The sequence below is a fragment of the Ciconia boyciana genome, chromosome 14 (assembly GCF_034638445.1).
Source record: "Ciconia boyciana chromosome 14, ASM3463844v1, whole genome shotgun sequence".
NCBI classification, from domain to species: Eukaryota; Metazoa; Chordata; class Aves; order Ciconiiformes; family Ciconiidae; genus Ciconia; species Ciconia boyciana.
Genome location: NC_132947.1, coordinates 3,725,976 through 3,739,942, shown reverse-complemented (window position 1 = coordinate 3,739,942; position 13,967 = coordinate 3,725,976).

The following is a 13,967-nucleotide window of genomic DNA, read 5'->3' as shown; positions in this document are numbered from 1 at the left end:
GGAGATAAGCCCAGTAGGCTAAGAGGGTACTATACAGTTGGCTTTAGTTCAGCAAAAACAGGACTTTCTACCAGAACTGGGTGAATAATTTGCAGTTAGTAATTTGGGCCAGAAAAATTCAGATTATTTCAAAACTTGCAGCTTTACTGAGTGAAATGCCCTCTTCTGCTCATGATTTGTATGCTAGCAAAGCATAACATGCTCTGATCAGGTGCTAATGTTTGAAATTGTAGATTTTGTAGCAAAATCACTTTTGGTCTGCAAGTGTGTTATTTCGATGCAACCATTTATCACTAACGCTCAGGCTGCATCAGTGCCTTGCACGGGACAAGGGATGTGCTGGTGTCCGTGAAGGGATAAGCCCCTGGGCACACGTGCCGACGAGGAGCTCAGGCATGTTCAAACTGGTGTCCGGAGCTCAGAGTTCAAACCTCCTCCTCTGCCGGGCAGTGATGTGGCCGGAGCTGACTTCAGATGCCCATACCGATATTCATCCTGCAGATGTATTTTTATGATACTCATTCCCGGAGCACAAGTGCTCGGGAGTGCAGGACAGGGCTACAGCAGGGCTCTGTTAAAACTCAACCGGGATTGAGTCTTTGCGAATAATCTGTTGGATTGCTCCCTCTGCCCTCCATTAAATAGTTTCAATTTTTATACATCAGTGCAATACCCAGTTGCTGAAACCAGCCTGCGAGTCTGCGTGTACCAGAATGACCAAGTAACCAAACACCGAGATCTCTGCTGGGTGCAAGTCAGCTGCAGGACAGCCCAGAGGGACAGGGGCCGTTGTCCTGCTTGGGTGCAGGATCCATCCTTGCACCCCAGAAAGCTCCTGAAATCCTTTCGGGAGCTACCGCTCCCTTCCAGAGCGATTGCGGGTGGGTTTGCACCACCCCAGGGTTCATGGGGTGGGAAGAGCACGTTCCTGATCGCTGGGTTTGGATCATGGGTGAAAACTGTACACTTGAATTAATATGTTTTTGGGGAAAAGCCTCTGCATTTGTAGCATTAACTGAGAGCAGGAAAAAGAGTTGATGTCCTGAATCGAGGACTGCTGAAGCTGCTACATGTCGGTTGCTCGGGGGTCAGGTGTCTTGGCGGATTTTGGCAGTCCGTTTCAAAATCTTGAAAGAACTTTTGAGGCTCAAAATACAGCTGCCAGCCTCCATTGCTAATCACATCACTACAAACACCTCTCGTGTATTTGGAAGGAAGGCGTTTGGTGAAAAGCAAAGCTGCCCGGCCGTACTTACCGCACAGAGTCGGGGGGGGTTCATTTATCAGACGTGCCGGAGCATCGCTCCTAGGTGCCACTGCAAAGCGGCTGCACCTGAGCAGCACTAACCTCTCCCAAAGGGGATTGATTCCACAGCTGCACCCTGGCCGATGCAGAGCCAGGCTGAGCGTCCCGGCGGGCACAGCACGGATCCTGCCATCGCCGGAGACATCGCGAGCCACAGCCTGCAGCCGCCCTGCGCAGCACCAGCAAACCTCTCCCAAGGTCAAATCCCCCCAGGCAGTATGAAGGACCCTCCAGGGACCCCTAAGACTAACGAAGTGTGAAATTCAGGTCTAAACACATGTACAGCCAACGAGGTGCCTCTTTCACACCCGGTTGTTACCTGGAAATAGGGCACGCGGTGTCTTGTAAGGGCAAGAGCTTCATTTTCCCTGTGCTTGAACCCCCCTGGCAATGGCAGCTCCCCCTGTGACTTCCAGGGCCCTGTGTGCACAGAGGCAATTGAAGGAGACACGTTCACTTCTCCGTGTGATGGAGTTATCCTCCTTCCAGTAAATAAATGTCCGTGTGTGTACTTCGCACTTGTATCTGAAGTGGAGATACTGTCTGCCCAGCTCTTTCAATTTTTCATCCTCCTGGAGGGAAAATGTGATAGGAAAAGCCCCAAAATTAAAAAAAGACTGAGTGAACAGCCATACCTAGAGCCTTTTTCAGCACAATCCACCCAATTATTTTCCTTCCCCTGCCTTTTTTAATTTTAGAGCTACCTCTGAATATAGGTCCCAGGTCAGCAAGGCATTAAGGCACTCCCGAAGTACCTCAGCTTTAACCATATCCCATGGAAAGGACACTAATCATCTCTCACATCTTCAACTAAAGACACAGCATTTTATCTGGGATCCAGAGTGTGTCTATAAATATCAGCCCATCTTGCAGCCAGGCAAGTGCTCAGTCCATTACAGAAATGGGTAATCTAAATCACAGAGCTGGCCGGGGCTCGCCCATGGTTAATCTTCATAATGGGAGGGAGCTGGACCAAAATCTATGTATAGCTGAGATGGCAGGAGGTCCAGAGGATATATACAGTGCAAACACCAGGCAAAGCTGTTCCCATAAAGATGCCCAGAATAATCCCATCTTCTCCAGATTCTCTCGCAGCCCCGTGGGCCACCTCGGGACAGAGGTACCTGCACGGGGGAGCAGTGATGGCTGCTCCGGAGGTGTGCAGGTAGAGGACACATCTCGAGGGGACCCTTCAGGAAATAAGATGAGCAAAAACCTACTTCTCAGCTCTTCTGCTGATGGATGAGGCTGGATGGGTGACCACAGTGAAGAGAAAGATCTAGGCTGTATCTAGATCACAGGCAGAGAGCTCCTGAAATGCATCTGTACATCTAAATGCAAAACCTAATGGGATTTCCAACCCTTTGGTTCTTTCTAGCATTTTGCTTGCTTTTTATTGTCCTAAATACATAGTTTTTTAAGGCACTGGTCCCTCAGAGAGGGCAAACCTGTACGATACCAAAAAAAGCCTTTTGTGAAGCGGAGTGGGCCTTGGGTTGGGCTGGAAGAGGAGATCTCCCATCTACCCCAAGCACAACTTGGGGTCCCTCTGCAAGCCCCAGATGTTCACCTGCAAAGGCTGTTTCCAGGGACACGCTGCCATCGGCAGCGACGCTGCCAGGGACGCTGCCAGGCCATAAGATGCGGTACACTGCTCTATGTGTTGTTAGTCATTTGTTGTGGTTAGTAAGCAAAACCACACAAGCTCATTTCTGTTCTATTACAAGAAGGAAAAAAAGGGAATAAAATGACTCATTTCAAGGTAATTTGCCACGGATTTTGTGTATGATCGAGAGGTCTGTAAAAAGTGGGGATAGTTGCAAAAATCTAACATGGCCCTTTAGAAAAAAGTATCACAAAGTTATCAAATGTCGACAAAGTGAGAAAAAAGTGCCGTGGTTTCAATGCACTTTGCATGTCTATAGATCACAAACTGCCCAGCTCCCATCTGCCCAGCCCGGAAGCTGCTTTTCTCGTTAGTTTGATGGAGTTTTGGTCAAATCTCTGAGGGACGTCACTGCACGGGCTGGCAGCTCCTTGGCAAGGATTCGGTCTTGGGAGGTGGCACATACGGGGTGTGATCCTGCTCTTCCTTGGTCAGCCACTGCATGGACCTGGCACAGGTCCTGCTGCTCTTTTCTGTTCCCCATGTCTCTGGGGAAGTGCAAGGAGATCCGGGGTGGGAAAGATTCCCTTCCCCCAGGACGCAGAGAGTCCCTCCGAACGCGGAGATAAATTTCAAAACCACCACTGAAAGACAGCCGCGTCCCATAAAGTGCTGGCTGCTCTTAGGAGCGAAATGGAGATTTCTCCCGCTAATTATAAAAATGGCAGGCAAAACCCTGCACGATATGATTTCTTACATTAAACAAATTTTATGGCGGAGAAGACTTTTAGTGGCACTATTTGCAGACCTGGCCTTTCGCCAGCTCGCTGTCATTAAATCTGCCGATCTTAAGTATCAGCTGCACTTATTCAAAGGGGCTATAAATAAAACCCTGAAGCCTATTAAAGGAGCCGGCTTCCTCGGGCTGTTTGTCAAGCCTGCGGACAGACTGACATCGCAAGCGTTCGGGCGACCCTGGCTGGTGCTGAGCACGGGCAGCGCAGCACATCTCTGGACAGGTCTTTCACATGCTCACGGATTTATCTTTCACACTGCGAGAAACACACGACTTTTTCATTAAAAGAAAACCTCAGTTTACGCTGGCAACAAATAAAACTTGTTCTGTTAGGGCTGGATGAGTCCTTGACCACATGCCTGCAGCCTGAAACTGTTCAACCTTTGCTTAGCTGCAAGGGTTAAAAATTAACAGGAGCATGGGGAGTGGATAAGGAATGGAGCTCAGATATTTTATAAGGTGTTTTATTGTAAAAAACACAAGGAAGTGTTTTATTGTAAAATATGGAGAAGTCACCACTCCCAGGATGTTTATATGCCATCAGCCGCACTTGCACTCAGGACTGCCACTCTTCTGGCTCTCCTCTGGGATTTGCCTGGTAAAAAACTGCCAAGCCCACAGGCTGCGGGTACCCCCGCCACCCCAAGCTGCCCATGGGTCGCAGGCAGGATGCTCCAGGATGCAGCAGCCACGCTCTGTGTCGCTGGTGCAGCCCCTATGAAAAATGGCTCGCAGTACTAATGTGTGGTTAATGACCCATGGTTCAGAAATGACTAAGATGCAGGAACTAAATTTACAATCAACTTCTTTTTGGTTTTTTCTTCCCCTGAAACCTTGAAACCAAAGTTCCTAATCAGAAAAGTCCATGAAAGTACCTTTTTGCTTCCAGGCAGGGCAGGTGACTGCAGGCAGCCGCAGTATTGAAGTTGGGTGCTGTCACCGTGCCAGGCGTGACACGGGGCTGCTTCAGTGGCAGGGTACATTGATAACGCAGTCGCAGGAGAGCTCACTGGTTGATGCCAGATTTATTTTTGTAAGTGCAAACTAATGAAATTTAGAGGTTTTAATAAAAAAAAAAAAAGCTACAATTTAAAAATGAAATTCATATCTGAACCGAGCGCCAATCGCATTAAGGAAACAAGCAGCTCAGGCTTTTTCCCAGAACAGCCCCCACGCTTTTTGGCAAGAGGCAGGGAGCTCCAGTTTGTCCCAGTGAAGCTCCTGGCTCTGCACAAGTGATGGGCCAGGGCTGTGAGCAAGCAGGGGCTGTGAAGGGTCCCTGCAGACACCGCACCGTCCGTCTGTCCTGGGCTCAAACAGGGGGAAACCACCGCGACACGAGCAGGCACCGACCTCTTCCTAGAGGTACGTTTATCCCTTTCCCATTCCCCCACTGCTCAGCCAAGGGGGGAACCTCACTCATCATGTTCTGAATTTTTAAAGGTAGCAAAGACATTGTTTAAAAGGCAGTGAAAGGGAAGGAAAAGTAACTGTAAACCCACAGCAGAGGTGTCCCAGAAAATGAAGGTGAGTATCCAGGAGGAGAGCCATTCAAAGAAAAAGACAACCTTGAACATCTCCCAACAGTAAGGATGCATAATTTAGAGCAACCTGGAGGCATTTTGTAGCTTGTTTATTTTACAGACTTTTTGCTCTCTTCTCTCATACTTCTCCACTTCTCTATTCACAGATTTGCCCCTAAATACTGTGATAGATTAAAGAAGATGTAGGGAGTTATTTTCAAGAGCGGGGACAGGCACATCCCCAGTCACTGAGCCCAGCAAGGGCCGAATCTGGAGAATTGCTGTGGCTTGGTTTTGCTCTGAAACAGCAATTTTCTAACCGAAACACATTAACATGCACCAGCTGTAAATAAAATCACCCAGACGGGAGACTTTTCAAACCCATCAGAAGTCTCTGTTCCAGCCCTTGGCTGCAAAATGTTTAGGACCTGCAAGAAAAGGGTTGGTTGTTTTTTTCTTGCTTTCCAACAGAGCCAGTTAAAATGAGCACAAGCGTGTTACGTGGTCAGCACAGTTTGGCCTGGGCTGGATTCAAGCCAACACAACCTTGAAGCACGTGCCAAAGGCAGGAGATGAGCAGGTGAGAGGAAACCTTCAGATCTCAAGCCACACGTGCAGGTGCCCTAAGCACAGTTCTTCCTCTCTCTTGGCTTAGCCCCCCATCGCTGGGGTTTGCAAAAATCACTGGAAATCCCCTGGGGACCAAAAGGCAAGTGAGATTATTCCCCAAATGTGATTTTTTGTGGCAGCCCAGTAAAAGTGCTTGTGCGTGCTTGGGGAACAGCCGCAGCAGGTCGAGCTGAATATGGGAAGTGGCTGCCGGAAGAAATCAGGAGGTTGGAGACCATCGGAAGCAGATGTATGACAGATTGTTTTTTGAGTCATTCTACAGCCACTGCCATGATGACCCTGAAATGCATCTGTGCTGCAATTGGCGGTGGTTGGGCTGAGGTTTTCCCTTCTGCTATGTTTCCCCTGCCAGTTTTTGGGCTAGTGGCCTTTCTGGAAGAGGAGACACTTGGACTGGATGGGCAGGAACAGGTACTGGAGAGCATGAAGAAACACAGAAATCATTCAGCGTCCATCCCCTTCCCTGGCCCAAGGAAGAAAATGAAGATGCTGAGAAGAGAGCTAATGAACACACCAAGGGAAGTGAGGAGAAGAACATTAATTGCCTGTACAGCAGTGCAGTGAGTCTGAGCAATAAAAAAAAGAGGGAACGACTAATTTATGAGTACAAATTCTATCTGGAGAGCATGACTTAAACTTGAGGAGGAAATCCATGTGAGTGGAATATTAAAATCAATAGTTGTAACCTATTTAGAAGAATTGAGTGGGCAAAGAAGGTGCAGGAGGGACAATCAATAGCAAAAGTGGCATCACTAGAAACTTAAGAGCAAGTGACCTCAAATACAACTAAAAGCCGAAAGAAGATGCTTCTTCAGACCATCAAACCTCACTGACTCCTTACTCAGATATCTATATAATATTTAAGAAAATTTCCCTATGCTGTCCTGGGGAACCTCAGCTTGAATAATGTGAGCTGGAGGGCTCACGCTGCTAGTTTTTGGAATTTCTAAGTGATGCAGAAGAGCATTTCCTAACCAAAACCAGGAGGATCCTCCACAGGATCATGTTGACAGCTGGAGAGCCAATCACAGACCCAAAACCTAGCTGCAGCCAGCACAGAGATGACCCCATTTCGATCGTACGTGCTGGACACAGACAGAAGAAAGCCTGAGCCAACAGTAGGTCCCTCTGCTTTTCAGCCTTGTAAGCCAGCTCACCTGGAGGATTTTAAACAGAAGATTTGAATGATATTTGGCAATTCTTTGTTTAAAAGCACTCTGGCTTTACTAGGTTCTAGGGCATCTAGTAAAATCTCAGCATTGAGAAAAAGAAGGTTAGTCTCATTAAAAACAGAAGCTCAAAGGGGAGTGAGAGTAGGTCTAAATTCACTCAAAGGAAGGGAAAGTGGGTGAAGGAAGGGAAAGCGGGTAATGAGGAACGTAAACCAGCCCCGAGCAGAAGGCTGTTAGGTCAAACTTGTGGCTAGCAGAGCTGAGGGCAATAGGGAAGTGCTCTTCAGATATAAGAGACTCAAAGTAGTTGTCTAGACAGAATAGCAGACGTTAAAAAAAGAATGCATAAAAGGCAGACACTAAATATTTAATTTCTCTATTTGGGGGGAAAAAAAGCTAAGTGAAGTAGCAATGTAATATGATGATGTGAAATATCTTCAGTTCCAACTCGGGATGTTAAACAGCTGCTACTACAGCTAGAGGATTTTTTTGATCAGCAGCCCTCGATATTCAGTCCCTGAGTTTTAAAATCTGTCCCAGGAGCGCCCCAGACCGGCAGCGTCTGCGAGGCGAGGAGTTTTCCAGAAGACCGAAGCAGCGCTGACTTTGTGCCAATGCATAAACGTCGATGAGGAGGATGACTTGCGTAATTATAAATCTGATTGTCTGATGTTGATTTTGTGAAAAATAATGGAAGAGCTGATAAGGGACTTGATTAATAATAATTTAAGGAGAATAATTAATTACAATCAACATGAGTTAATGGAAAATAGACCTTATTAAATGAAATTGATATAATTTTTCAAGATGTGATTATAGATTTGATTGATTTAGTACATTTCATGAACGTTGTTACGTTTGACTTCTGCGAGGCATTTGACTTAATGTTGTCTCATTTATTAGGAAGCTAAAACAATGTAAAATCAACACGGCATGCGCTAAACAGATGAAAACCCTGCTGATATGTTTGAACATATCAGAGAATCGTCCCAAGTGGCTGTGTTTCAGTTCATCATTTTTAGCAAATGGTAGAAAATCAAAACTCATTACAATCAAAGTTTGCTGATGAGACTTGGAGTAGGACCACGGTCGGTATGTGGATCGGTCTTTTCCTCAGACCTGCATCTTTCGTGAACCAGATATAAGCGAACACCAGCCAGTTTAACGTGGGCACACATGAAGCCACGCTTCTACGAACCAGGATTTCACTGGGGGGAGGAGGGATCTTATTACACAACGCTGGAAACTTGAAAAAATAGTGGAGTGAAATATCTCCGGTGTAACATCTAGTGGGACACTGCAGCTATTTCTGGTGTCTGCGACTCAAGAAGGATGGTGATGAATGGGAGAGGGCACACGGGAATGACTGAAGCGTTGCAAAACATGCCTTATAGTGACAGATTCAAGGACCCCAATACGCTTAGCTTAACAAAGAGAAGGTTAAGGGATGGCTTAATGACAATCCAGATGTATTCAGACAGGGTACAGAAATGCAGAAAGGGAGAGCTCTTCAATCTAATAGACAGAGCTATAAAAAGAGCTGGTGACTGGAAGCTGACACTGTTAAATTCAGACTGGGAAGGGTGTGCCTTTTAAATTGGGAGAAGTAACATCAGAACGACTTCCCAACAGAGAGTTTCATCATCACTGAGCATTTCAAAATCATGCTGGGTTTTTTTATGTTTTAAGTCATATCCTGGATTCACCCAAGATCACTGTGAATCGACATACAGACACCCACACCGCATAGACAGGGTGGTCCTTCTTTGGTTTTATAATGTTCGTCATAATGAGTATTTGAGTCATCATCCCTGAGCACTGAGTGGGACAATTCCCTTTTCTCAGAGTTATTGGTCTGGCCTTGGTGGAGACTCACGCAGACACCTCAGTGTTATTAGTACTTCATCTTTGCCAGTGGAAAGGCTGGAAAAGTACTATAAAACCAAATAAAACAAACCCAGCCTACATCCCTCTGCTATAAAAAAACCCTGAAATGCAGTGCCAAAGAGAGCAGCTCAGAGCAAGTACAGAGAGGACCTGCGTTCCAGTGGTCCAGTTAAATCCTGCTGATCCCAATCTGCTGCTTTAGCTTTATAGACTTTTCAGGGAAGTGACACATCCGTATTCCTTAAAAGTTGCTAAAACTGTGAGTAAAAATGTGTAGTTTGATAACACACTCATCTATGCCCAGGAAATCGCAGAATGAGAACGAGCCACAGTCTTGCACAGCGAGGCCTTCTGCAGGAGCTCTGCCACATCTCTGCTCTCTGGTTTGGGAGCTGCTGAAATTTCTCTTTTTGTGGAAATTCTTCAGCAGGAGCCCTGGCTGCAGACCCCTCCCTCGGGCAGCTCCAGGAGCCACCCATTGACTTCTCCTGGGACTGGTCTGCAAGCCCCAGCTGACATCTTACTGTGCATCCAGATGCACTGGGGACCAAACAGGTATATATATATGTAATTTAAATTGTTTTTTTTCTTTGCGTACTGGGACATTGTTTCTGGGTTTTCAAGCTCTGAAAACAGTGTCAGAAAAAAAAATTTCCTTCCAAAGAAACACTGTGATGGGTGGAAGTGGTTAGATAAGAACTGATATCCAAAAGTGGGACAATTAAAGTTGTTTCATAATTGATTTATATTTAAGGGGCTTTATCTTCTGGTAAGGTCTTTACCTTTAAAAGCAGGTCTTTACCTTATATAAAGGATATAAAAGAGATGTAATTTGTTATCTTAACTTGTAATGAGATCAGCAAAGAAAGACTTTTAAGCCCTTCCACAGCTTATTTGTGATTTCGCTGTGGTCCTTCAGCAGCAAAACCTATCCAGCTGTACGTTTAGGGCCTCATCCCTGAAGCTGGGAGGCTGGGACCTTGTCTCACCCCTGCTGCCCACACCACGGAGCTAGCTGCCCGTGCTGAGCACCACCAAGGACTCTGGGTCCTGAGCTGTGCTGGATTTAGCTCTGGCATGATTCAAGCCATCACTGCTGTCCCCATGGGACAGCACCCGAGAGCCACAGCCGAGAGCCACAGTTGCTAATCCAGATTATTAATCAGCGGGGAGGAGGCAGCACTGTAGGATGCTGCTGACTGCAGTAGCGAACCCCACACACACTTCTGTATCTCCTGCTCAGGGCAGAGGGCATCAGGCAGCGACTTCTTCAGCAGCTCCAATTCAGTCTGCAAGAGCCCTCTGCTCCAAATGCCGTTTAATCCAGCTCCATGTTAGCCAGCCAACAAGATTTCCATTGATTTCAGGTTTTGGCCCAGAAACCGTGCAGATGCTTTTGAACTGAACAACTTAAGCACAACGCTTATGTTTTGTCAGAGAAAGCCTGAACCAGCAGAAACTCTTTTAAAGCCAGGGCAACATCATTAGCATAGAGATAAACACTACTTTAATGTGGTTCACCATAACAATGGACCATTTATTAAAACACTTCACCATTTAATTTATTTAGCATTTTATATTGAAGAGTATTTTCATTAGGATTCCACTGCAAAACCGAAGAAGGCATTAAATCATTTAATATACTGACAGCTCACTTAATTTATTTAAGCACAGGAGTCTAATTCAAAAAAGCAGACCTTACACAGTGCCCTGCCTTTACAGTCCTGGCATACAAGGTCCTATTAATTTCAGGGTAGGGTGTTATATGAATTTAGTTTGAGATCCCATTACGTGCTTTCCTTTGGTCAGCAACCTGCTGCCTTGCTGCACCCTCCAGAGCTGCGCGTAGGAATCCCTCCTGGCGCACACCAGCCCAGCTTCATGGCTTTTGCTTCTACTAATGCTTGTGAGCATCTAGCTCTTTGCATTTGGCATTTGGTTTCCTTTGGTCCTTGATGGACCACAGAGCAACCGGCACGGCCAGAGCAGCAGAAAACAGCAGGGAAACAGCGGCAAATGCAGCAAGTCCTGAGGTCGTCAATGAATTCTTCAATTTAACTCTCGTGAGTTGGCATTCCTGGCTCTGGAGCACTTGGTAAAGTCTGGGAGATCCACTGCAGCGTACTCCTGTCTCAGTTTGTATTGAATTAACCAGTGACACCCAAATCTTCAGGTCTGGGGTGACGTATGGTGAGGCTTCACCAGCCCTGCCCTGGGAGATGCTGAGCAGCATCAGGACTGTCCACAGTTGTCACGTCAAAGTTGTCACATCCCGCCTGAAGCAAATCCTCCACTTGGTATTCTGGGTGCTCAGCTCCGTGGACAATCCAGCCCTTGTGGCTTATTACTGATGTTCCCAGATCTGCCATAATAGATGGCAGAGAAGAAAATTGTCGCCTATGACAAAGCCCTGGGTGATATTGGGGTCCCCAGTGGCTCCTGGTTTGGCTGCTTTCCAAGACTGGTGTTGAAGCAGAACCTCAGAAACAATAGCACATTGTCAATAGGATGCACAGGACATCATTAATAAACATTAGGGAGCTTGATATGATCTGGTAAAAGCAGTACAATGAAATGAGGTACCAAAAGCAGGATGGAGAGGAGAGGAAGAGACCTGCACAGGGTGTTTAATGACTCACCGGACTGTGAAAAGCAGCGGAGAGCAAGGCTGGGATAGAAAACCTTTTAATGAATTCAACATGTGTACACCCTTTGAAGGCTTAGCTCCCCATTCCCCAGTAATGTTCGACCCACCTGAAGATACTGATCATATAGAAAATAATAACCAGTAAGTAATAATAATAGTAATAATAGGAAGAGCAGGACCCTCATCTCCAATTCATATTTATAATCCAGAAAATATCTCACCTAAAGCCAGAAGATTTATGGGTTTGCATCTATAATTAATATCCTTCCTTATGCAAGAAAGGGTATTTTTTCATGCAAATAAATCTGGTGCTCTAGACCTATATTTTGAAGACTAATATTTAAATCCCCAGCAAGACACGGTTATTGATTGTATAGATGCGTATATAAGAGAGACACACCATGCACATATATATATAGATAGCTTTGTACATTTATATTTAAAATAAATAGATATAGTTTCTCTTTTAAATGCAATAGATGAAGCTTAAGCAGGGAAAAGGAGGAAGATGGGGAGGTCGGCTTGGAGTCTGCTTCAAACTGTCCCTGTTTCCCAAAGATTCAATTTCCATTAGGCCTGTTGCTAACGGCAGGGCTGTTCCTGGGCGCCAAGACACATAAAGGGCTTTGAGACAAAGGCAATCGATCTAGTTTTAGTTTTATGAGGAAAATAAACAGTTAGGCTGATATAACAGTAAAAGGGTCAAACAGGGTCAGGGCTAATGAAGTGACTCACTGCAGGTTAAAATTAAAGCACCCTTCCTTTTCTCCGTCCTCCCTTGCATACCTCTCCTCCGCAAGTGATCCCTGTGTCTGCCAAAAATCACACGCGTGGGCAACAGCAAAGCACCAGCTAAGGGTCGAGCCAGCTTGTGCAGGGCTGGGGCAGGACTTGCCTTGGCTGAAGCTCTCCACCTCCAGCAGCATCTGCTGAGCGATGGAAACCTCCGGCCAAGGCAAGCCCTGCCCTTCAGCTCCTCGCCATGGCCACGGCATGGACCACAGCCACTGCATGCTGCCAGGGAGGATCAAAGGTACCTGAAATCACCCCTCCAGGGATGGATCAGTCGCTGGTGGTTGGAGGCTTCCTTCAAGGAGCTGTGTTGTAGGCTTGGAGCTTTGCAAGCTCAGGGCTAGCTCGGGTCTTGGGGGGTAACCCCTTTGCTAGCCCACAGGGGGTTACGACCAGCTTGCTCAGCATCTGCAGGCTCTGGTCTGCACGCAGGGGGTCTCCTCACTCTCTGAATAGTCTCTACAACCAGGTTTCAAAGGGTTTATTTGTTCTTTTTATTTTCTCAGGGTTTCTTTTCACTTTCCTGAGTTGTAACTAGCAGAGTGGGAATGTTCTGGGTAAGCAGTCAAACCAAAACTAGGAAGGGACAGCTTCTCTGGTACAAGCAGGGATTTATCTTAAAAATATTGAGAATTACTGGAAATTTAAATGTAGGCACTGTTCCAAGGTCAAGCCTGTAAGCCTCACCTCACTTAGTGGTGCACTTACCAATGGAGGTAAAGTACTTCTGCTGTTCTGGATCCAAAGAGTAAAGGTATGAACAGAGCCCAGACACTTGTATTTATACTGTCCTAAGCTGTAGAACATCCCCATTTAACTGAGACTTTAATTATTCATGTTTAAATACTACTCATCAAAAAAAATCCCTTATGCACTTGGTCATTTGAGGAGCTCATCAGTGATTGCGTGCCAGTGCGAGAGCTCCCTTCAAACCTCACGGCACTGGCTGCCACGAGTGGGGAAGGAGCTTCTTCCCCCTAAATTATGGTCTCCCAGAAGAGAGATTATACCTGCGGGAAGGAGGAGGAGGGAAATGGCAATACTGGGGCAGTGCAGCAAAGCGGTGGCGAGCCCCCAGGCAGGCTGGCTGCACCCTGCTTTGGGGTGTCAGCTCCATCACCCGCGGGCTGCACGGAGAGGCAGGAGGTCTCCTTCCTCCTGCCATCACTTTCCAGTGTCAGGAAGCCTCTGTGGAAAGGGGAAAAAAAAGAAGCTAAGGAATCCTTCTGGCAAGCACATGAAGGAGCTGTGCTGCTCCAAAACTTAGTCACCGTGGAAAAGCTTTCCCTAGAGACATGTTGCCCATTGCGCTCCATATATGATTTTTACCCCCGTGAAGACCATGGGCTGTGAGTGCTTGGCCACTGCTCTTACCTGCAGCTGTGAAAGGTACGTGAAGGTATGTGAAAATAAATTCATGATTGTAGCTCTGCAAGGCCAAGTACAAATAGCACAGGGGCTCGGGAAGCTGCAACCAGCGTGGGGTACTTAGCCAGGGCAGAGCTGTGCTGCAACTTCATTTTCATGATTTAGCATTCCTGCTGTAAATAATTGATACTAATGTAAGTGAGATAAGAGACAGACTGTCTGTGGGCTGAGAGGAAGTGG